Source organism: Marmota monax, unplaced genomic scaffold (assembly GCF_021218885.2).
Source record: "Marmota monax isolate L192 unplaced genomic scaffold, Marmota_monax_Labrador192_F-V1.1 WCK01_AAM20220418_F8-fsc00220, whole genome shotgun sequence".
Classification (NCBI taxonomy): Eukaryota; Metazoa; Chordata; class Mammalia; order Rodentia; family Sciuridae; genus Marmota; species Marmota monax.
The window spans coordinates 1868617-1891011 of record NW_026693909.1 but is presented as its reverse complement, the minus strand read 5'-3'; the positions used below and the strand labels follow the sequence as shown (position 1 = coordinate 1891011).

Sequence of the window (22395 nt, the reverse complement as noted above, 5' to 3'; positions counted from 1 at the left end):
TTCTTGTCTTTATACATGTACTTTGGATAATAATGTCCATTACATTTCATCATCATTTCTAACCCCATGTCCCCTCCCTTCCCCTCCCATCCCTCTGCCCTATCTAGAATTTGTCTAATCCTCCCACGCTCCCCTTCCCTACCCCACTATGAATCAGCCTCCTTATATCAGAGAAAACATTTGGCATTTGGTTTTTTGGGATTGGCGAACTTCACGGGTTGACACTTTTGATATGAATCAAAGCAGAATCTGAGATAATGTTGAAAGGGACAAAAGAAAAAGTGGAGAAGATCAAGAAGGACATTGGTCATGACCTCTGTGCCTCTGACCATGAGACCTTGTTGACAAACAGAAAGTGAGGCCTGAAAGAAGACAGGAATGCACTTAGGATCTCAGATACCACGTAGGTAAAAAGAAGCAAAGAAGGTGTGTCAGTGAGCTCTTCGTCACTATGACCAAAATTCCTGGCAAGAAAAACTTGGAAATGGAGAAGTTCATTTTGAGCTCCCAGTTTCAAATGCTTAGCCCATGGTCAGCTGGCTCCATTGCTATGGGCCTGAGATGAGGCAGAACATCGTGGTGGAAGGGCAAGGTGGAGGAAGACTGCTCAGCTCATGGTGGCCAGGAAGCAGCGAGAGGGAGGAGGGGCTCCAGGGAAGATGTGTCCTTCCAAGGCATACCCCAGTGACCCTGTCCCCCAGCCACACCTCGCCTGCCCACAGTTGATAGCAGGTTAATCAGCCATACCTGATAGAACTGTTAAGGGTCATGTGTCCAACAAACAAAAAATGCACATCATGGGGCTGGGGCTAGGGCTCAGCGGTAACACGCTCGCCTAGCACGTGTGAGGCCCTGGGTTCCATCCTCAGCACCACATAAAAATAAATAAAGGTATTGTGTCCGACTATAGCTAAAAAATAAGTATTTTTAAAAAATGCACATCATGTTTTAGCACATATGGGCCATTCACAAAATGTGTACCCGAATACAGACGAAGCTGTAATAATCTTGACGAGTCAGCAGCATGTGAATTCTGCTCTCAGACCACCCAGTAGAGTTGGAACTCCATCATGAAAAGATGACATTTTTAAAACTCTGAAAACTAAAACCTTGGATTAAAGAGGAAGTATTTTTAAAATGATAAAATACTCAAAGCTGAATGACAAGAAAAGCATTTCTTACCCATGGGATGCAGCTCAGCAGGATCACTTTTAGTTTGAAAAAGATTGAAATGTAAAAGAAAAATTAACATTCACCTTGAAGAGCCAGGGGAATGTATTAGGTACCTGGCATGTGAGGAGGGGGATTCTGAACATGGCAGACACCCACAGCTGTTCTCGTGCCTCTGCCTCCACCTGTCTTCACTGATGCCCTTCAGAGCTGCCAGCCAGCGAGAGGGACCCGAGGCCATTAACACCCTTTGGGGGTTTCTGCCAGCACACTTGTTTTGGTCTCTAGGGTGCCTGGTACCTCAGCTTGTGCTTTCTGAGGCTGCGTTATGAGCTGCTTTGCCCAGCAAGGATTAGCGCTCAGTGTCTTCTCCAAAGTGGCACCTGCCCCTCATCCACGTGTTCCTACAGTGTGGCTGAAATGCTAGGACTGCGAGAGTGCTATTGGCTAGCATTTATTGCACATCATCTGCATCACTGAAATCGGCTTTCCCAGCCCTTGCAGCAGGAGTGTAGGGATGAGCCACCTCTAGCCCTGCGTTCATAGTGAGGAAGTGTGGGCTGTAAGTATAGTAACTGGCAGGGGGACTCGGGCAGGTGTGCTCAGCACAGCTGGCCTTCATAGCTGTGGCCTTCCTCACGTCTGTGGTGACTGGCGTTCTCAGTGTGGTCGTCTCTGCTTCTGTGTTATGACTGCAGAAGGTGGGGAGTTTTAGGATATAGAAGCATTTGATGCCTGTCAGTTTTGCTGGGAGCAGTGGCCCTATTAGAAGCAACATGTGTGGCACTAGCATGCTTAGATGGATGGCATGGGTTCTGGACCCAGAGATGAGGGGCCTGTTTAAGGTACCTGAAGAACCTTGTAGAGAAGTTGACAGTGAAGGCAGCAGGAGAGGGCTAAGGGAGCGATTGCCTGACAGGTGTTAGCAGAATAGCCCCAGGGCTCAGCAGATGAGCAGGCTGCCCAGGGGAGGGAACTGGCAGCCTCTTTACCATCACTCAGCCATCTCTACACATGGGCTTGTAACTCTTGACCAGTGGATGCTTGAATGTAAACCCATAAGTTTTTACAAAAATTGATTATAAGATGGGGGATCCAGGTATTTTATCACCCACCCCTTTTATTTGAGGGTACCATAATCACTGTGAATAGTCCCTCAAGAAACCATTTGCTGTGTAGAACTGGCTCAAGGGGTGTGAGGCCTGGTTGGAGATCTTGTGACCTCGGCCCACCTGAACTCCCCAGAACATCTTACTGCTGGGAGAGGTTGGAGAGGCAGGCATCATCTGTGTCCTTCCTTGAAAGGAGCCAGTGCTGGAGAGGACTCTAAGCTGCTGAGTGTTCCACGGTTCTGACACTCCCTGATCAGCTTATAGAACCTTCTTTTCCATTTGTTTCCCCCTCCCCAAGATAAATAAAGCAGGAAGGAAGAGAGAAAAAAAAAATAAGCCAATGAAATGAACACGCAAGAGGAGGAAGCTCCTAGACCATGGGAGGAGAAGCAGCCCGGGCATGTTCGGCTCGCGCCCCAGGGCTTCACCCCAGAAAATTGCCCTGTAGAAGTGGGGCTAACCCAGGCCGTGCCGGCAGAGAACAGCAGACTGACCAGAGCAGCAGCCATCTTACGGCACAGACATGCAGCAGGACCTCCAGTGGGTGGCTGGAGTGGGCTCCTGCTCACGCATGTCCTGAGTCAGGGTGGCAGTCCTGTGGTTGATGGATGGCTGTGGTTCTGTGCTGATTTTTAAGTAAAGAGAGGCCTCTGCCTTTGATTTTCTTCCCTAATGTTGCATCCGAATGCTTAGTGTTATCTAGAGTTTTCCTGAAGCCCTGGAATGCCCCAAGGTCTGATTTGTAAGCTGCCCTTCCTGCCCTGGCCCTTTGGTGGAGTGCCTAGCTGTGCCCCTTGGTGGTCATCAAGACCAGCACCAGCGTGGTTCCCAACCAAGGCTCCTGTCCTCTGCCTGCCCCTTTGCTCCTGTTTTATAGCTTCAGCCTCCCTGGTGCCTGTCAGAGGCCTGGACTTTGTTTTATCCACGGGAGGTGCCCAGCCCCGGTTCTGTAAAGGCATATTGATGAGTGAGCAGAAGCTCTGTTCTTTGTCACCGTCCTGCCTCTTTGTGCTAACCACTCATATGACTTTAATAAATGCAAGTCTTTTAAATCAGATTTCCTCAGATAAATGTGTCTCTTCAACAGAACACCCTCACAGTGGGAGGTGGAGACACAGAGACTCCTTCATAGGTCCCCTGCAGTGAAAGTGCCTTGGCCACATGTGTAGCCTCATGGGAGACAAGGGCCGTCCTGACGGGCAGCATCTCGGCGCCAGGCCAGCAAGGACACTATTCTTCCACCTGCAGTTTGTCACCAGAGTCCTGAGGGGTTGTGAAACTGGCTGGTGGGAGGTTTCTGCCGGCCCCCAAATCAGTAACTGGAAGAGGCAAAGCCGCAGCCTCATGTGCCTTGGTGAGTAGGTCTACCGTCCACATTGGAGCTGAGCAGTGGATTCTGAGAGTGCAGGGAAGCAGCCACTTCAACTGTCTCTTCCTTTTACTGGTCAGCTTTCCTTGTCTTTCTCACTACATGCCAGTTGTTAGGCTTGAAGTGTGTTGGGAAGTCCTCCCCTTTTTTTGATTTATGCCTGCAGAGTGCTCCAAGGCATGCCACTGGGGGTGTGCTTCACGCTGAGGGCTTGGTCAGAGCCATTAACTACTGCCTGGCCAGCATCTGGGTTGTGCAGTGAGCACTGTGGCCTTGCTCTAGGACGGTGGCTGCAGGGTGTCACTTGGCTTGGCTTTCTCTGCACAGGACCCTTCTGTGGGTAGGCCCCTGAGCAGGCTGGTGGCCTGATGTGCAGTCTTCTGAGGCTCAGGACATGTTGTCATGATGGTGTCAGTAAATGGTTCTTTCTGGAGCAAGTGCTGGCACTGTGCTGCATGCACTGGTTCTGTTGTGCTGTGTCTCCCCAGGTGTTGGCTCTCCATGTCCCTCCTGGGCTTGGGGGTGGGCCTGCCTCGGGGCAGCAGCATAGTACCCTGACACAGGCCTCCTCTGAGGTAGGCTGGGAAGGATGCTGAGGAAGGGCTGCAGGCGCTGTCCCCGCTGTGAGTTTACATACACCTCTGTGTCTGGTGGATATGCTCCTAGTGGCAGTGAATGTGGACGTTGTGGTCCCTGAGGAAGCCAGGTCTCAGGAGGCCTGGCTGCACCCCGCACCCCCCCACCACCACAGGTCCTGTTCCCACCCTGAGTGTGCCGTGCTGCTCTCCAGCCATCAGGTTCTCGGGGTGAACCTGTGAGATTGCTCCACTTCCCTCACTACAGACGACAGGCGTACCACACAGGGCCTTGGTGGAGACGGCAGTGTGAGCGGGGCTCCGCGTACTGATAGAAAATGCTCTAATTCACAACGCTCTTTCCCATATGCTTTCCAGTTTGCCTTTGCTAATAGCCCAGGAGCAGTCAAAGCAGAGCTAATGCAGGAGCATCCATGTGTGGTTGATCAGGAACCAGATGCTCAGCATGCACCTGCCCAGTGGTTCAGCCTAATGTACAGCAGAGCCCAATGGGAGCCAGGACTTGGACCCCAAACCTGCATGCTTTCCCCTGGAGCCCACTCCGCCTTTGCCAGCAGGAGCTGATGTCCATGCATGCTGCCCCAAAGCCTCAGTCCAGGCAGAATGGCACTGTGCATCCCGGTCCTAGCTGAGAGTCCTTGATGTTTGCAAGGGACTGTAAAGTGCCACCAAGAATCAGGGTGGCCCCTGACACAGCTTGTGTCCTCACTCAGCCTTTCCTTTTCCTTTCTCTAGCCTGGAAAGTTTGCATGTAATTGAGTTGTTCTCTCAAAGTCTGATCTCTCCCCCTGTGTCCCTTGGCACCGTGGTGGTCAGGGCCAACCCCGCAGGGTTCTGGAAAGGCCAGGGGCAGGCTTTTCACTCTTCCATCTCCAGCCGTTCCTCTCCTCTGTGTTCTTTTTCTTCTTTGGCTGCTTCCTAGTTTTCTCTTTACCTTGATCTTGGGCTCCCTGGTTTGCTTTCCTCTTCTCGGACCCTCTTGGGGTGCCTGAGAACGTGGAAGGCAGCAAGAGCAGTGCAATTGAGGGAGCAGAGGGCTCAGGCTGCGAGACAGGTGAGTGCCAGGTTTCTGTTTTCACGACTTAAAGGCTCAGGGGTCATTCCAGTTAAACTGGGCTAACTGGGCTGCACAAAATAACCACACAAGAGACACAAATTTTCTTTGGGGTTGCTGTGACGGCTCCTCTGACCTTAAGGGTCCGCAGGAAGAGAGAGAGAGAGAGAGCATATGCTGACCCCTTTTATTGAGGAGAAGCTGTTCAAATGAGGCAAGGGGTCAGGTTTCAGGGGGCAGAGTCTTATCTTCATGATGTCCACTGTCAGCAGGTTGACTGACACCTGGGTAGGACACACCCAAGGGCACAGTAAGAGGAGGGGACACACACAAGGCACTTCCATAGGAGATTCTATCCTAAACAGGACAAGGGGTTATATTACAAAGGAACAGGTGAGCGTAGCTTCACCCATGGGGCTGCAGCAAGACACACCCATGCCCAAGACACCGACCCTCAAACCCAAGAAGGGTGGGGAAAGCTCTGCCACATTTTTGTGACTGAGCGCCTCAGCACTGAGCTGGGGAGTGTGACTCAGTCACGTGTGAGGTTGGTCTCCCACAGGTGAGCATGGCCTATGGCTCCTTCCTCAGCCACATGGTCCCAGGGTTCTCGCTGTGAACAGAGCCCCAGAGTGAGCCTTTCTTTTCGTTCCTCTTACTGCACAAACAATATTATGAGAGCAAACCAGGAAAAGGAGCCAATGGAAGAAAACATACTTGCAGTCCCAGCTGTTTTTGTTATTGGAGATCCTGATCCTTTCTGTCCATACATGTACATAGTTTTACTCAATTGGACTCATATATATTTTTTTTTATTTTGTTTCTAAAATTAAAAAACTACTTAAGATTACCATTTTATGTTGTCACCCAGTATTTTAGCTTCAAATTCAATATTTCATCATATTTATGGGCACAATTACTTAAGGATTCCCCTGTTAATATAAAATCACAGTTTTTTTTTTGTCTTTGCAGAGCCTCGGAGCTTCTCCTTGTTTTGGAGCATTTCTCCATCTGTTTTCAGAAATGGGATTAGTAGGTCAAAGGGCATAGCTCATGCAACAGCTGTCACCAAACCTCTCTACTGAAAGGTCAGGCTGCCTGTCAGATGGCTCATAGGTGTGAAGTGTTGTGTTTGCATGGAGAAAGTGCAAAGTCTGTTCTGTGTGTCTATAAGTCACTGAGAGGAAGAACCAGCACTGAGTCAGAGAAAGGAGGTCCCAGGTGACACAGTGACCCGATTCCTTAGGTAAACATGAGCGAGCGAGCGAGCAAGCGAGCGAACGAACACTGTGCCCCTGACTGAGTCAGGGCTGGGCTGACCCCAAGAGCCAGGTGGTCTCTCAGTCAGCACCTTAGTATGGAGCACTTCCCATCTGGCATGTGTGTCAGGGTCATGTTCCCTTCAGCTTTACTGATGGTTATTCACGTAACCATCTCTGGAAACTTGGTGCAGAGGTGTTGTCTCTGTGTTTGGCTTTGAGAAAGGTCTTCAGAGGAATGACAGATGTACTACTGGAGTGACTTTGGACTAGTGTAGGCGAAGAACAACGAATCCTAGAGGTCAAAGAGGGAGGAGCCTCGGCTTAGCATGCTTCCATCCCAGCAACATTCGATGGACTGTAGGGTTAGTTTATTGTGTAGAACTTAAAATAATTATGCAGTTTTTGAAATTAGGAAAAGACAGGATAGGACTATTTGTATCTACTCCAAAATGTTTGCAATTTCAGCACCATGAGCATATAACAACTTTGAAAAATATATATTTTTTTCCTTTTATGGATTAATCAAATCACCAGCAAATCGTTATTTATCTTTACAGTGCTGGGGATCAAATCTGTCACACATGCCAGGCACACACTCTATCCCTGGGCTGTATCTCAGCCCTAGCAGTACTAGGACCACCAGAATCACACTGTTTCCATGCCACCAGATGTCAGGGCCAGCCGTCTCTCCAGGATCCTGATCTCAGTGGCAGGTGACAATTAGGACACAGCCTTCCCAGGCCACATTCTTCCTTAATGAGCTGGCTGAGAGCCGAGCCCCAGGAAGAAAATCCCAGGTTCTTGGCACACCTGTACCTCCCAGAAGCCTTGCCACCCTCTCATTTGAACATAACAATTAGAAAAATCTCCAGGAAAGCTGGGGGTGGTGGCACATGTCTAAAATCCCAGTTACTGAGGAGGTTGAGACAGGAGGATCACAAGTTTGAGGCCAACCTCAGCAACTTAGCAAGGCCCTAAGAACTTAGCGAGACCCTGTCTCAAAATTAAAAAAAATAAAAAAGGGGTGGGGATATGGCTTATTGGTAAAGCACTACTGGGTTCCAAAAGAAACAAAACAAACCCCAAATTTAAAAATTAACAAATTAAACAAATTAAAAGGGCTAGGGGTAGGGTTCTGTGCTTAAAAAAAAACCAACAAAATAAAAAACAAACCCTGGGCTTAATCTGAGTACCAAAAAGAAAGAAAGATTACCAAGAAATGGTCTTTTATTTTTATTTTTTTTAGTTGTAGTTGTACACAATACCTTTGTTTTATTATTTTATATTTATGTGGTGCTGAGGATCAAACCCAGCACCTCTCACATGCTAGGTGAGCACTCCACCACGGAGCTACAACCCAGCCCAAGAAATGGTCTTTTTAATGATTTTCATTCTTGTTATAACGTTACTGTTGATTTCTTATTCATCATCTTATCCTTGTGTCTCAATGTTTAAAAGAGCGTTCCTTCAGGAATAGATGGTGAAATTACTTACTTCAGCAAAAAAAAAACAAAAGCACAAAGTCCAATCTACAGTGAGTGTTCTCAGCTCGCAAGGCAGCGGCTGTCCACCGCTGAGGGCTATCTCCACGGTGTTTGGACCAAGCTGTGCAGTTTGCATCCACCACAGCCACTGGAGTAGCAGGACCACGAGTTTATGCAAGAACGGGGACATGCTGGGGTGCACACTCCAGCCCACACCTGTCTCAGCCTCCTTGCAGACGCAGGCTAAGGACCTTGGTAGGACTGGGAATGAGAAGCGCAGCTCCTGTCTGCACGCTCCACCATTGTGAACTGGCTTTTTTTTTTTTTTTTCCATGGATATGGGCTTCTTCCTATAAAAACACAAAACCATTCATGAAAGTAAGTGAAAATGAATCGCAGGACACTCTAAGTGTCCTCCAGGTGCCTTGTTGAAAGTCTGAACAGAGCCCTGGGACTGTCATTGTGTCCTGTGACTAGCAGTGCATACAGGTGCTCTGGGGACCTGCAGGGGGGAATCTGGCTCAGCCAGGGCTCCTAAGAGGAAGCAGCATCTGGGTTGTTCCTTCTCCATCAGTGTTCACATTATGGTTCCCTTAGTGAAATCCCACGGCCTCCAGGCTGCCCCTTATTCACAGTGGAACCTCGAGGGCTGATTTGTACAGAATTCCAATGGAGGGCTACGTCCCTGGCTGCCGACCTCCTGTGTAAATCACAGACTAGGGACAAGCAGACACAATCAGCAAGAGGGGCAGTGTGCGAGCTCACCAGTCTCTCCCCACCATGGGGCAAGTGCCAACTGAGGAACAGTCAGGTGGAGGATGCTCTGCATGGGAGCTTGTGGTCCTTGCTCTTTCTCCACGTGGGCCCTCCCACCTTGCTTCCAGTGCTGCTGAGCATGGAGAGAAGTGGGAAGTTCCTGGCTTTGCCTCTTCACCTGACCTGTACCGCTGGCCTCGCCTGCTGTGGACACCTTGCTCTGGTGGAAGTTTTCCATATCTGGCGAGATTCCCTGTGAAATCCTCAAGCCAGCGTGTTGTCATCATGTCCATCTGCTTCTATTAAGTTAATGTGCTCACGGTCATAAAGCAGCTGAAATGTCTGGTACTCATCAAATGCACAATTGATAAATGTTCACAAGAAGTTAACGCTGTGTTGGAGCTCTTAAGGTTCAGAAACACTCTGGCACTTTATTCCTAAGTGTGATTGAGGCAGTCAGTGGGGAGAATCCTGTGGGTGAGGGAAGGGGACCAGAGGAGCGGGACATGCATGAAGTCCTCATATGACTAGACAAGGCAGAACCACGGAAGCTTCAGTCGTCAGCATAGAAGCTGGTGGTGCATAGCGGTTTGTCTACACAGACACTGGCCGCTGGCGCAGAGGGGCTGGGCAGGTGGAGCTGCAAAGAGTGAGTCTCCTCAGGCAGAACTGCCACCCAAGATACACTCGCATCTCTGTTCCTTTCCTCTTATGCGGTTTATAGGCTCTTTCCATCTTACATGCCAGTACAGAGCAGGCGCATCCCCCTGGGAGCCAGCTGCCCACTGCCCACCCACCTGCGGGCCCAGCAGCTGCTTGCTCTCCCACTTCTCCTTGCCCGGGTTCGCCTCACTGCTTGCTCCTCCTCTCTTCTTCCCCTTCCATGAATTGAGTTTTTGCGATAATACGCTGACCTCTCACTGAGCAAAGCGTGTAGATCATCAAGTCCTCTAAACTCTGTAGGGCTGCTGCCTCGGCTCATCCCGGTCTTCTGCTCTGGAGGTGGGTTCTTGTCAGAACCCTTTGTCTCCTCTCGGAGGGAATGAGAGCAACACATATAAATTGCCTGCCACAAAAGATACTTAAGTGACCGTTTGGTCCCTACTGAACCCTCTATACACTGAGCTGGGGGGAGGGGCAAGAATGTTGGCAGGTGGAGACCTGTGCGTTTCAGAGTTTTTGATTTTTTTAAAAATTGTGTCTTTGGTCACACAACCTCAAGTTCAAGCAGCAGAAGCAGCCCGCCCTTCCTTTTTGCATGGCTCAATTCGCCTAAGGTCATTAGGAGGTAAACCTGGTGTAGCAGAAAAGTACCTGCAAAATATTCAGAATTATAGTAGGAAAAACTTCCCAGGTCTAAACAGAAAACGTCTTCAAAAATAGCCCCATTTGGGGCTGGGGATGTGGCTCAAGCGGTAGCGCGCTCGCCTGGCATGCGTGCGGCCCAGGTTCGATCCTCAGCACCACATACAAACAAAGATGTGGTGTCCACCGATAACTTAAAAAAAAGATAAATAAATAAATATTTAAAAAAAAAAAAAAAATAGCCCCATTTGAGGATGCTTTTGAGCGTATGCTTTGCGGTGCCGTCTCGAGTGGGAGCGCGGCAGCTGAGGTGCGTGGCCTATTTAGGAGACCTGAATAGAACCTGGCCTGAGATGCCGACTAAGGAGGGGTGTGGTCAGCCCAGGTAGCCAAGTGTCTGTCCCAGCTCTCGTCTTTCAGGAGTCTGCTTGGAAAGGGAGACCCCTTGGCAGAGGAAGAGGAGAACTGATGAGAAGTCCCCCGGCTGCCTCTCTGCTGGAGGCGGAGGAGCTGGGGCTCTGCTCCGCTCCAGACCTGTTTTAATTCCTTGCAGCTGATCTTCTCTTCCCTCATTTTTGGCAGTCGGGGCTTGGCTACTGGCCAGGAAACGTGCACCAGCTTCAGAGCTCTGCAGTGATATCTGTCTCTGTCCCTGTGTTGGGGACAGACTGACTGCACAGTGAGCCATGGAAGGCTGCCAGCACAAGCTCACGAGCTCTGCTGCTCCCAGAATCTTACTGGCCCGAGTTCTAAGTGGGGTTACCCTTTCCAGGCAGTGGGTGAGTGGTGAGTGGGAAAGAGCCTGGGGCCACTGCAGCCGCCTTCCTCTCCTCATTCACAGAGGTGGTGACTGGCCTCTGGCTCCATGAGGGCTGACTGGAGAGGGTAAGGGGAAGGTGGGGGTCAAGGGCATGTCCTCTTAACATAGAAAGAGCAAATCAGATGGCAAGAGAGAACCATGATAAGAGTAAGCCCAGTGGAAGATTAACTTAAGTATCCAGTTCTTTGTAATTTAAAAGAGATTACAAATGTCTTGAAGAAACAGTTTGATGGGTGTGCCACGCCACCACCCTGCTTCCCAGACAGGGAGTGAGTGGAGGTGCAGGTGCACATGGTGGCAGCGTGCCCCTCCGGCTGCCCTCCTTGTTACTCTTCTCAGTACAGCACCGTGGCTCCCAGGGGTTGCAGCATCACCACCTCATCACTGCTGCTCAGCACCACTGTCATTCAGGCTCCTGAATTAAAACAGGCAGCCAGGGCTCCTGAGGGGTGCTGGGGAGGCGACCATGAGAAGCTCTGTCCTTTGTGGCCCTCCCTCCTGTCTGCCTGGCTCCAGGCAGTATGGTATCTGTTCACCTCTCGTCTTTGTCAGTATGAAGTGTAAACACAGCCTTGTGATTTTACTTTATTAGATGAAAACACACTGAGACTTGAATCCTAGGCTGAGAAGCAAGAATTTGAAGTTGTCCCAAACAAGCTAGGTGGCGTTGCACAGGCCCCACGACACCAAAGAGTGGTCGACACCGCTGTCGGTGGAGCACTCCTGGCAGTTCCTTGTGCTCTTTGCATCCTGAGAGTTGCCTCTAGGGACAGATTTGCCTCTTCAGAAGGGGTGCTGGTTTTCTGCTTGGCAAGTCAGCATGAGTCATTGGTAACCTCAGGGGCAGCAAAGTGTGAGAGTCCAGGAGCCTCCCTTGAAGTCTTAGATTCCTCAAAAACAGAACAGGTTTGGGCTGGGGGACCAGCTCTGTGTAGAGCACTTACCTGGTGTTGCGTTGCAGCAACCAGGAAACCTCCCAAGAACCGCTTAGAGGAGGAAGACTCCTTTTGGCTCAGGTGTTGAGAAGTTCAGCCCATGGTCAGCTGGCTCCAGAGCACTGAGCCAGAATTGAGCAGCACATCCCAGCCAGGGAGCCTGGGAGGGAAGCTGCTCAGGGCATGGCAGCCAGGAAGCAGAGAGCTCCAGGGTCCCAGTAGGATGGTTTTTGATTTTTTTGTCCCCCGCCCACCGCCTTTTTAACCGATTGGATTGGAGAGTTAGAGGGGTTTGCTGGTTTTCATTCCAGCGGTGCATTGTTTGCAGGTTGTTTTGGGTTGCTGTTAAGTGATGTTTGGCACCCGCACACTCTGTCCGTCTGCTCTGTATTCAGGAGGATGGGTTGAGTAACCTGGCTGTGGGGGCTTCATGATACTCATCAGCAGAGACCTCCAGGGACTCTTGCAGGCTGGTGGGAGCCAGTCCACAGTCCCACTGGTGGAGGAGGAGTTGCCCTTCACACTGTACCCAGCCCAGACAGCCACGGCCCGAGGACTGAGGGAGCAGGCATGGGAACTGAATGACTAGTGGGGACAGGTTTTCAGGGCTTGGTCCTTTCCTTGGTCCCCACTGTGCCATGGGTGTAGGTCCCAAACTGGCACTGGCAGGGCAGAGCAGGAGGGGTCTCCTGCCTAGTGGAGAGAGCCAGAGAGCGCGCCACATGCCCACCCCATCCTGCGCTTACCTGCCAAAGGAGGAGCTCTGGGTCCCCTGTTCAGGAGCCTTTATGCAGTTCATTTCCCTGTTGGACCAGCCCCATTCTACAGCCATTAGGACCCCTCTGAGTCACCTGCTAGCAGGTGGGGTCAAAAGGGGCTTGATATGAAAAAGAAAAGATACTCTAATCACTCAGAAAATTCCAGGAGTTTTAACTGCTCAGGGCCAGGAACCTGGGACAGAAAACTAACATACACTCATTACAGCACAGTGGGGAAGAGGGACAGCACTTCCAGTCAAGTGGGACTGACTGACTCTTGGAATGCAAGGTTGGTTCCCTGTCCAGAAGTCAGTGGTATCCACCACCTTAACAATTTAAAGAAAAACTCATGTCATCTCAATGCAGATAAAAGCTGAACACTTCAACATCCTTCCTTGTCTAAAACTCAGCAAACCAGGAATACAAAGGGATTTCTCAGCCTCATGGAGAGCATGTGTGAAATATACTGTCAGCCAGTGTCGTGTTTACTGGGAGAACTGAATGCTGTCCTCCCACTGAGCTCTCAGACGAGACAGGACTTGGACAACACCGTCCAACATGGTGCTAGAAGACCTTCAGTCTCAGAGGTGAGGAAAGAAGCCACAGAGGTGCCCATTGAGAGGAAGACCATCCACACTTGCAAGTGACTGACTCATTTCTAGAGAATCCATTGAATCTACCAAGGCAGTTTTAGAACTGGTAAGTGATTGTAATAAGGTTGTCGGATAGAAAATCCACTAGCAGGTGAATTACATTTTCCTTGTACTTGGCATTAACAGAAATCCAAATTTGAAGAACGTAGCATTTTGTTATGCTGGACCAGCCAGCTGTGTCCAGTTCTCCAATGCCAGGTGACACTTAAACCTTGGAGATTTGCTTCTTCTGGTAGGGGTTGGTCCCTATAGCCTTTCATTACATGATCAGCCAAGCATGGCATGGCATGACTCCTGAATAAGTCAGTTTGCTGTAGTGTACACAAAAGCAGAAAAAAACAAAAATAAACCAAATAAACAGATGAAAATATAGGCAAAAATAGGTAAAAGAAAATACCTTGAGTACCTGGGCTGGAGGTGAACCCAGACTCCCTTGAGTGCATGAAAGAAATCGCCCTGGTGACCAGTCTGTTTAGGGTGGCACTCATGTAGGTCCTTAATGCCAACAAGCTGCCAACAGAGTCAAAGGCCTCAGACTGAGGCTTCACAGGGGGTCACCACCAGCTGTGTCTCAATGGCGGTCTGAAAGCACTGGCATTTGTAGTCCCAGACAGTGCATTATCTCAGCCTCCAGGTACCTGTTTTGGAAGGGAGGGTTCAGAATTTCATTCCAGGCACGTTCATCAAGGTGACTGCCACCTAGCCACTTGGCCCAGCTATAGCTTGTGTACAAGAGAAGTCTCAAAAGAAGTTGATGCTGCCAGAGCATAGTGGCATTCATCAGAATTAAAGTCACAACTAACCTAGACCCTGAGTCTTAATGTGCAAAATACAGGGCAACCCTTTGTAAGGTTGCAAAAGTTACAAAGTACTTAAGAGTGTCTCCCTGGACACTGCAAACCCTGGGGAAAGAAAGACATCTAAGAAGCTCTGTATGAATGGGGAAGTAGTCTACAGATCGCAAGACTCACTGTCATTGAGATGCCAGGTTTTACCACACTGATCTACACGTTCAGTTTGATCTAATCAGAATGCCAGCAGGCTTTTAGGTAAATAATGATAGGTTGATTTTAATGTTTATAAAGAATTAGTTTACCCAAGTAATTCTGGAAGAGAAGAATAAGGTTTGAAGACTGATACTATCCAACTTTAAAACTTGCTATAAAGCTACAGAACTCAAAATGGTGTGGTGTTGGCAAGAGGACAGACACGTGGGCCAGTAGAGCAGAATAGAGAGGCCAGAGCAGATCTGTGCTGAAGTGGCCAGCTGACTTCAGCAGAGCTGCAAGGATAAGTCACTGAAGGACAGTATTTTCAACAGTGTTTCTGGAATGACTGGATTTCTCTGTGATAAGATGAACCTTGCTCTGTAACTTATACCTCATATAAAGTTTAACTCAAGGTGGACTCTAGACCTCACCATTAAACCCCAGGCAATCTTTCTAGATTTTAGAAAAGTAACATTTTTTTTAAGAGGAGAAAAAAGAACATAGTAGTCAACCTTTGTTTTAGAAGTTCTTAAGTATGACTTCAAAAAGCATATTTCATAAAAGAAAATGATAATAAACTGGAGTTTGTCACAATCTTTGCTTTGCCATTCTGGGAGGAAATAAATACCAGCAAATTTCAGGACAAAGACTTTCACTGGAATGTAGAACCCTCCCAACAGGAAAACAAAAACATTTTTTAAATGGGCAAAATATTTGAGTGTATCCTTCACTAGAGGAGAGCCAGAGACCACAGGTGAGCACTTGGACAGACGCCTGGCGTTCCTCCCAGGGGACATTGAGGATTTGGAGATGCTGCAGATGATCACAGTCATGGTTGCAGTCTGAAATAGCAAGTGCTGCGAGGGGTGGAGAGTGTCTTTGAACCCTGACTGCCTTCCCTCCCCAGTTTATACCTTCTGCTCCTCTACCCCCACACAGAAACACATCCATCTGTAGAAAACACCGGAGAACTTTAGGTGCCTCTCCACAGACCTGGAAAGAGCTCTGATGGCCCCAAGATGGTCATTAGCACCTAATAGCAACACTGGGTCTCTCCTGGGCCCGGCTGGACACTTGTAGGACTAGGCCGTGTATAGAAGGAACGTGCTAAAGATTGAGGGTGTCAGCACCTCCACTGGCCCAGGGACCCACAGCCTCCATAGGCCTGGTGATTGCTAGCATGCGGCAACTGTCCTGAGACTGCAGAAACACAGAGTCCCTGCCAGGCTGCAGTTCCCATCCAGCTAGAGGCCAGCGAAAGGGCTCTTAGATTGCGCTTGCCTTGGTGGATAGCAGAAAGCATTGTGAGTCCTCTGCTGCAGCGTCCTCTGGCTGGGGCAGGAAATGGAGTGAGTTAAACTCAGCAGCACTTAGAACCACAGTGCAGGGCCTGCCACCTACTCCTGTAACCCCCGTGGTGTGATTAAAAGAGGATTTGGTCTTTGTCCCAGGTTTCTGGCACATGGAGACCTCTGGGGCAAGCAGGGCTTTTGTATGCTAGCAAGATGGCTTTTCCTCCTGAGATGGCTTCTCCGTGGGGCTGATGACCAGAAGGACTGAGCGAGACTAGAAGAATGGACCTTAGGTCCTGCCTCTCGTGGGGGGCGTGGAGATTGAGTGGAGCTGCTAGTGGCCAGTGATTCGAGCCTGCATGGTGAGGCCTGCATTGAAACCTCTAAGGGAAGAGCTGGAGCGTGCGGAAGCCACGCACTCCTCCGCACACCTCGTCCACACCAACACACTGGGCAGTTCCTGCGTCGTGTCTGTTATAGCCGCCGGTGAATGTTGGTGAGGGGCCCTCCTGCTCCTGTGAGTTCTCCTACATGCTGGCAAATCGGAGGGGGAGACCAGGGATCAGAAGCTCAGGTGGCCTGGGTCTTGCAACTGGTGTCTGAAGTGGGGCTGTCTTGTGGGACTGAGCCCTTCCCTGGAGTCTTCCTGACTCTGAGCTTGTCAGAGTGGAACTGCACTGCAGACCCTCCATTGTGGAGTCACCCTATAGTGACGGGCAGTGGCCAAGTCTGAGAAGGACGGCTCCCCATGCTGGTGAAGCAGGAGGAAGCGAGGGGAAAGGGAGAGCCTTTTAACAGGGTGGGGTAGGGAGGTATGTCAATATTATGTGCCACACACTGTGAGGTCCTGTAGGTCCAGACACGGAGGACAGACGCAGTGCTGCTGTGTGACCCTCCTCCCTGTGACAACGGCAGGAGTGAGAGGACCCTGTGGACAGAGACCTTCAAAACTGGTGAGGCTGGGTGGCTCAGTGGTGGAGCACTGGCCTGGCGCCGAGGCCCTGGGTTCCAGCCCAGCACCACAAACCACACAGAACCCCCTGATTTGTGGTAGGCCTGTGGGGCCGTGGCTTCCACCTTCCTTGCTACAGTTTCAGGCCCACTCTCCCAGAGCGTGAGGTGGCCTGAGTGGCCTGAGTGCTGAGTGGCTTCTGCAGCCCGACCACTTCTGCATAAGTGCACAGTTCACATTAGACAAGCCAGCAGACCCAGGACAGATCCCTCTACCTAGGACAGCCAGAGAGGAGAAAGGATGTGCACACGGGGAGTGGTACAGCACAGCACCAGAGGAAGAGGTCCTGAAGCTGGGTCTCAGGCAGCAGTTGCTCTGTCCCCGCCATGAAGTCACAGGAAGGGGGCTGTGGGGAAGCAAAAGGCAAATATTAATATAGATGGCAGGGTGATGCAGAGATGAAGAGAGGGAAACACGTTAAGAAGTCAAATAATTCAGCTGCAAAATTTAAGTGACTTTAAGATCACTTGTCAGCAGAATAGGTGTTACGGGAAATGAAAAGTAATAAAAAATGAGAAGCAAGAACAATAAAGCAACGAGGATTCATACAGATAATTATTCTTGAAATGTACAACAAATGGTAATGAAACAGCATTTAAGCATGTCATATTTCAATAAGTGTAAGCTCCCCTATTAAAGTTACCTTCACCAGAATATCCAGCCTGAGGAATTCACACACACGCACCGACCCGGAGGAGTTCGGTGGCAGTGGGTGGACTCCTGCAGTGTGCCAGGGGAATCCCAGATGCTAGCCCCGTAGAGTCACATCAACCTGTGTGGGTGACTTCGTCTGTCCATCCATTAGTACAGTTCACTGTCTTAGTGGGTCAAAAGAGAAGATGTTTTTAATAAAACTAAAAGTGAATATTAATGAAAACTGTGGCATAAGGATGGTGGAATAAATACTTCCTCTGCCAGGAGAAGTTTCCTCCTGCCAGAGCACTTGCCCTGAGGCCCAGTGCCCTGCAGTAAGGTGCCCGCTATGGTAACCAACACTCCTGTTCTCTGGACAGACTCTCCTGGCAGTGCTAGTCCATGAAATGATCAGGTGAGGAAGGGGAAGGCCTGTACACATTCTAAAGAGGCAGCAAGTTTACATGACTGATGTAGGATTCAAATCGCAACTTTGCAAAAAACAAAAATAAATCCATTTATGTGAGGTGGCTGATGACAAGGTGGACCATACGTCCAAATCGGCGCCCTGGAAAGGAAGCGACCTCTGTAGAGGGCGAGGGCTAGGGCCTTGGGGAGGACACGCAGGCCTTGTTGGTTTGGGAACGCCCCCCCCTCCCCCTAACTGGGCCTTGGTTATAGGGCCTTAACTTTCTAAATCTTCAGACTCACAAATCTTGTGTTCTTTGTATATGGCGTACTTCACAGATTGAGTTCTAGGCTGCCAAAAGCTTTATGATTGTGACAGATTATACACAGACACACTCAGAGCCATTTTTGATCATCTGAATGCAAAAAAGGGAGGCGAGAGTACAGCGGTCAGAGTTTCACAGATTGCAGGGTGGCCCTGGGCACCTTCCCACTCCTGATGTCACTGAAGGTTGATGCACACAACTGGATTTGCCCTTGTCCTCTAGGTCACGCTCATCTCCCGTCTGTAGCTGGCCTGACTCCAGCTGTTGAGTGAGTGAAGTCTTATTTTCATCGTCTGATAAACGCCCTCAAGCCCACTGCCCACCCTGAACCCAGACCTCGGCGGTACCTCCTCATTAGAGCCCAGGCTGCCTGCCCTGCCCTCCCCACCCGAGTGCTGGGTGTGTTGTTCCTTGTGCCTGTCTCACTGCAACTGTTCCTTTGTCCAGACTCTGTGTGTGGTGAAGGCTGTGTGCTTGCCGAGCTACATTGCTGGTGTTCACTCTGACTGGGTGTGCAGCTGCTGTGCACTGATCCTCGCTCAGGGACATGAGCTTCCCCTGGCACGGCTGGACACTAAGCACTGTGTCTTCCTTCTGTTGGTAGGAGCCTGCTGCCATGTGCATTCTTTTCACATGTTCTGTTGAACATGTGCTAGAATTTCTTACCTACTGAAGAATCGAGTCGTGAGGTTGTAGTTGAAGGGAATCTTCCCTCTTAGGATACAAAGGCAGAGTGGTTGCACTGTCTTCCTCTCTTGTGGCAGTATTGAAGGCGTGCTGCAGACCACCATCCTTTCCAGGGCCAACAGAGTCACTCAGCTTTTGCGCTTGCTGACTGACAGTGTGTAAGAAGACTCCATGTGGCCTGGGCTTGCATTTCTCTTGTCTGTGTCGCTGCACATCCATTTGTGTGTTTAGTGGCCATGTGCTTCCTTGTCTTTGGGATGCCTGTTCATGTCCTTTGCCACTTTTCTGTTGGCCTTTTGTGCTCTTTGTGTTGATTATAGGGGTTGTGGACACCACACCTTGGTGAGAGTAGTCCTCTGTTGCTGGTATCCCCCACCGGACACTTCGTTATCTGGGATTTCAATCCAGGTTATGGTAGACGGTGCCCCTGCTCCTTTGCTTTATGCACCTTGTTTTAAGACAGCAAACAGGCCAACTTGCACATCATCTTTTCTTCACATCTCTTGGCACATGGGACCTGCACCTGAGGTCTCTGTCCTCTGACCTGAGCTTGCTGTCCCAGGATGTCTTCCCTGGGGTCTTGATGGGAAGCCCCCTGCAGCCTGTGTGCTTGACAATAGTTTATCTTGCTCCCACATCTGAACATCAGTTTGGCTGGACATGAGATTCTGGGTTATAAGTTCTTTTTCTTTAGTAAATTAAAATACTCCTCCATTGCCTTCTTGCATCCTATGTTAATCTGACTCTTGTTTACCTGAAAAATGATCTTCCTTTCTGAAAGCTTTCCATGTCTTTTCATTCTTTCATACTTTACTTTTTTTTTTTTTTTTTTTTTAAGATAGGCTCTTGCCAAATGCCTATCCTGAGCTCCTGGGCCCCAGCCATCCTCCTGCCTCAGCCTCCACCTCTGCACCTGTCTTTGGTATTCCCCAGCTTCACTTAATGTTCCTAATTTACAGATGGAATCCCTCACAGAAGGTTGTGAGAATTAAACACAGAACAGCAAATGCTTGTTGTGAGAACTAATAAGAATCAGCTGTTTCCTTCATCATTAATAACCTGGTTTGTGGGTATTTTGAGCCATTGATGTTACCTCTACTTTTGTGCAGAGCCTTTTATTGCCCAGCAATACTCCTGTGCAAGGGAAGGAAGGAGTGTGAAAAATGAAAACAGGTGTTACAATTCTAATGCAGTGAGAAGAGGTGTTATTGGCAGAAGTGAGTTTTGTAGATTTCATTGAATTGGCCATGCCACCCTCAGTCAAATAACCATACTGTCTATAGTTTAAAGTTGTGTGTGTGATGTCTTTGTTTTAATTTCTCATTTACGAGAATTTACAGCCATGCATGCTGACACACGCCTGTAATCCCAGTGACTTGGGAGACTGAGGCAGGAGGATTGTGAGTTCAAAGCCAGCCTCAGCAAAAGCGAGGTGCTAAGCAACTCAGGGAGACCCTGTCTCTAAGTAAAACACAAAATAGGACTGAGGATATGGCTCAGTGGTCAAGTGACCCTGAGATCAATCCCCGGTACTGCCCCCACCCCCGGCCAAAAAAAAAGAGAATTTATATTTTCAGTGTTTTTTGATCATGCTAATTTCTCAGTAATCAACATTTTATATATATATATATATATATATATATATATATATATATATATATATATATATATAAAATTTTAAAAGGTCTTCATCTGCCAGTTCTGAAATGTGGCCACCTGTGAATCTACTTGTACAAACTGTTTTTTCCATTGGTTTCTGATAGCATGCTGTCTGAAACTAGGCATCACAGGCTCTCGGTTGTGCTCTCTTCTCTGAGCTCTGCACCTGCAGGAGGTAAACCTGCAGAGGTCTGGTCCCAGGGCTGGACTCGGGCTTTCAGGAGATGAGCTGGTTTTGCAGTGGCTTGCTCGCAGAGCTGCTCCCTTCAGCTGCACTCTTAGTTTGATGTTCAGCTCTTAACCCTGTACGTGGCTTGTAACTAAGGGTTGATCCCTTCGTGTGTCCATGGAAAGGCCTTCTAACCCGGCAGGACTTGATCTCCCTCCCTTTCTTCTGAGAGGCAGGAGATCCTCAAATCTTCGCCCACATTTTCAGCTTCCCCGCTGTCTGCTGTAGAATCCTTAGAGTCTTGTCCTGCGTGGGTTTGGGAGTCAGCCAAGGCCTTGCAGAAAGCTTGTGTTTTGGCTCCTTCCTTTCTAAAGTTATTCCCTATAATTTCCTGGCAGCCTGAACTCCTGACCTCCAGCTCCTTGGCCCAGCCAGCCTGCTGCCCCTGAGTCGCAGTGTCTGCTGGGGTGACTCATCTAGAGAGATCCTCTTTGTAAGGGTCACAGCACTTCCAGGTTCTACCTGTGTTTGTTTGTTCTTTGGCATTTTCAAATGGTTGTTTTTTATATTTTATCCAGAATTCATTATTGTTATTGGCAAAAGGATTAGTGTGATACAAATGATTCTGTCATTACTGGACTCTAGAAATCCCAATCGATAAATACATTATGGATGAAAAGACAGACGACAAAGTAGCATGGTTTGTGTAGGGCTCAGGCCTGAGATTGCATTTCCTGTGGATCGTGTTTATCCACCATGAGATCTTGTGCTCCACAAAGCCACCGTGGGGGCCGTGTGTGTCTACCCTGGCTGTGAGGCTGCAAAGGCACCTGGAAGTGGGCCAAGCAGAACCCTCTGAAAGTCAGCAGAAGGGACTGCACAGTACTGATCGGCTGATGGAGCATCACGGCCATGACTGTATGCTCACAGGAGGAGTCTGCTCCCTGCCACCGGGAAAGCACAGCTTTCGCGTGGACTTCTTTTGTTCTTTGAATAGTAACCCACTGAATGCTGCAGCCACAACCTCTCTCCAGGCCAACCAGGCCTTGCTTCTTGAGCAGAGTACATGGCCAGGCATTGTTCCCATGGTTCCTGGGCAGTCTCATTCAAGAGGGTGGACAGAGGAGGCACCATTTGCCCAGCAAACACTGCATGACTGTGTCTTATTTTTCTGGTTCTGAGTCTTTCTGCTCCTCTTTGTTTCTCTGCCCTCTCATCCCACTGCTGTCTGTATACTCCCAGTCCTCTCACTTCTATAAAGGGTAACTTCCAATTCTACCCTGATTGTGGCCTGGTCCTGTCCTGGCCTTCTCCTGGGCCCACTGTCCACAAGTGAGACATGGGAGTGCATTTTGTAAATGTCCCAATAAGCCACTGTAAGTTCAAAGCATGGTCAAGCGGACAAACACAGGTAATACAGCTGGCCCCCGAACATCCTCTTAGCCGTGTGGCCAGTATACTCTGCCGAGTGTTGGTTGTTTCCCCCTCCGGAGAGATCAGAACGCAAAGTGCAGCTTCTGCCCTCAGTTGTTACCCTTGCGTTGTTGCCCTCATGTTGTCACGAAGTCAGGAGATTGCAAGTTGGACTCTCATAAGTTGGGGACCCTCAGTTTTTGAAAGGGGTTACTTATTCTTAATTTTAAACCTAGATAAATCAAGCATTTTATATTTCTTGTGCTAAAAACATTAAGTTGCCTTTGTGTGATGTTTCCATCGATTCTGTCCTGCTCTGTGCCAGTGCCCTGGCAGGAGGAAAGAAAGATGGTTTCCTGCCTCCTGTCAGCACACACAAATGAGACAAAGCTTTGCTGGTTCTGCACTAGCTCCTGAGGACGGGGTTTGCGTGCAGGCAGGAAGTCTAGGCCCTGACACCTAGGATTTTGTGTGATTAAAAAGATGTAATTGGATTTGTGTTTGCTTGTCTTCCCCTGGCTTCCTTTATGTCC

The 22395-nt window shown here is 49.3% G+C and overlaps 1 protein-coding gene across 2 annotated transcripts in view; it reads left to right on the top strand.

Annotated features, from left to right (window-relative positions):
• Positions 1-22395, top strand: part of Rptor (regulatory associated protein of MTOR complex 1) — a 339912-nt gene that overhangs the window by 188102 nt on the left and 129415 nt on the right. The window lies entirely within an intron of this gene.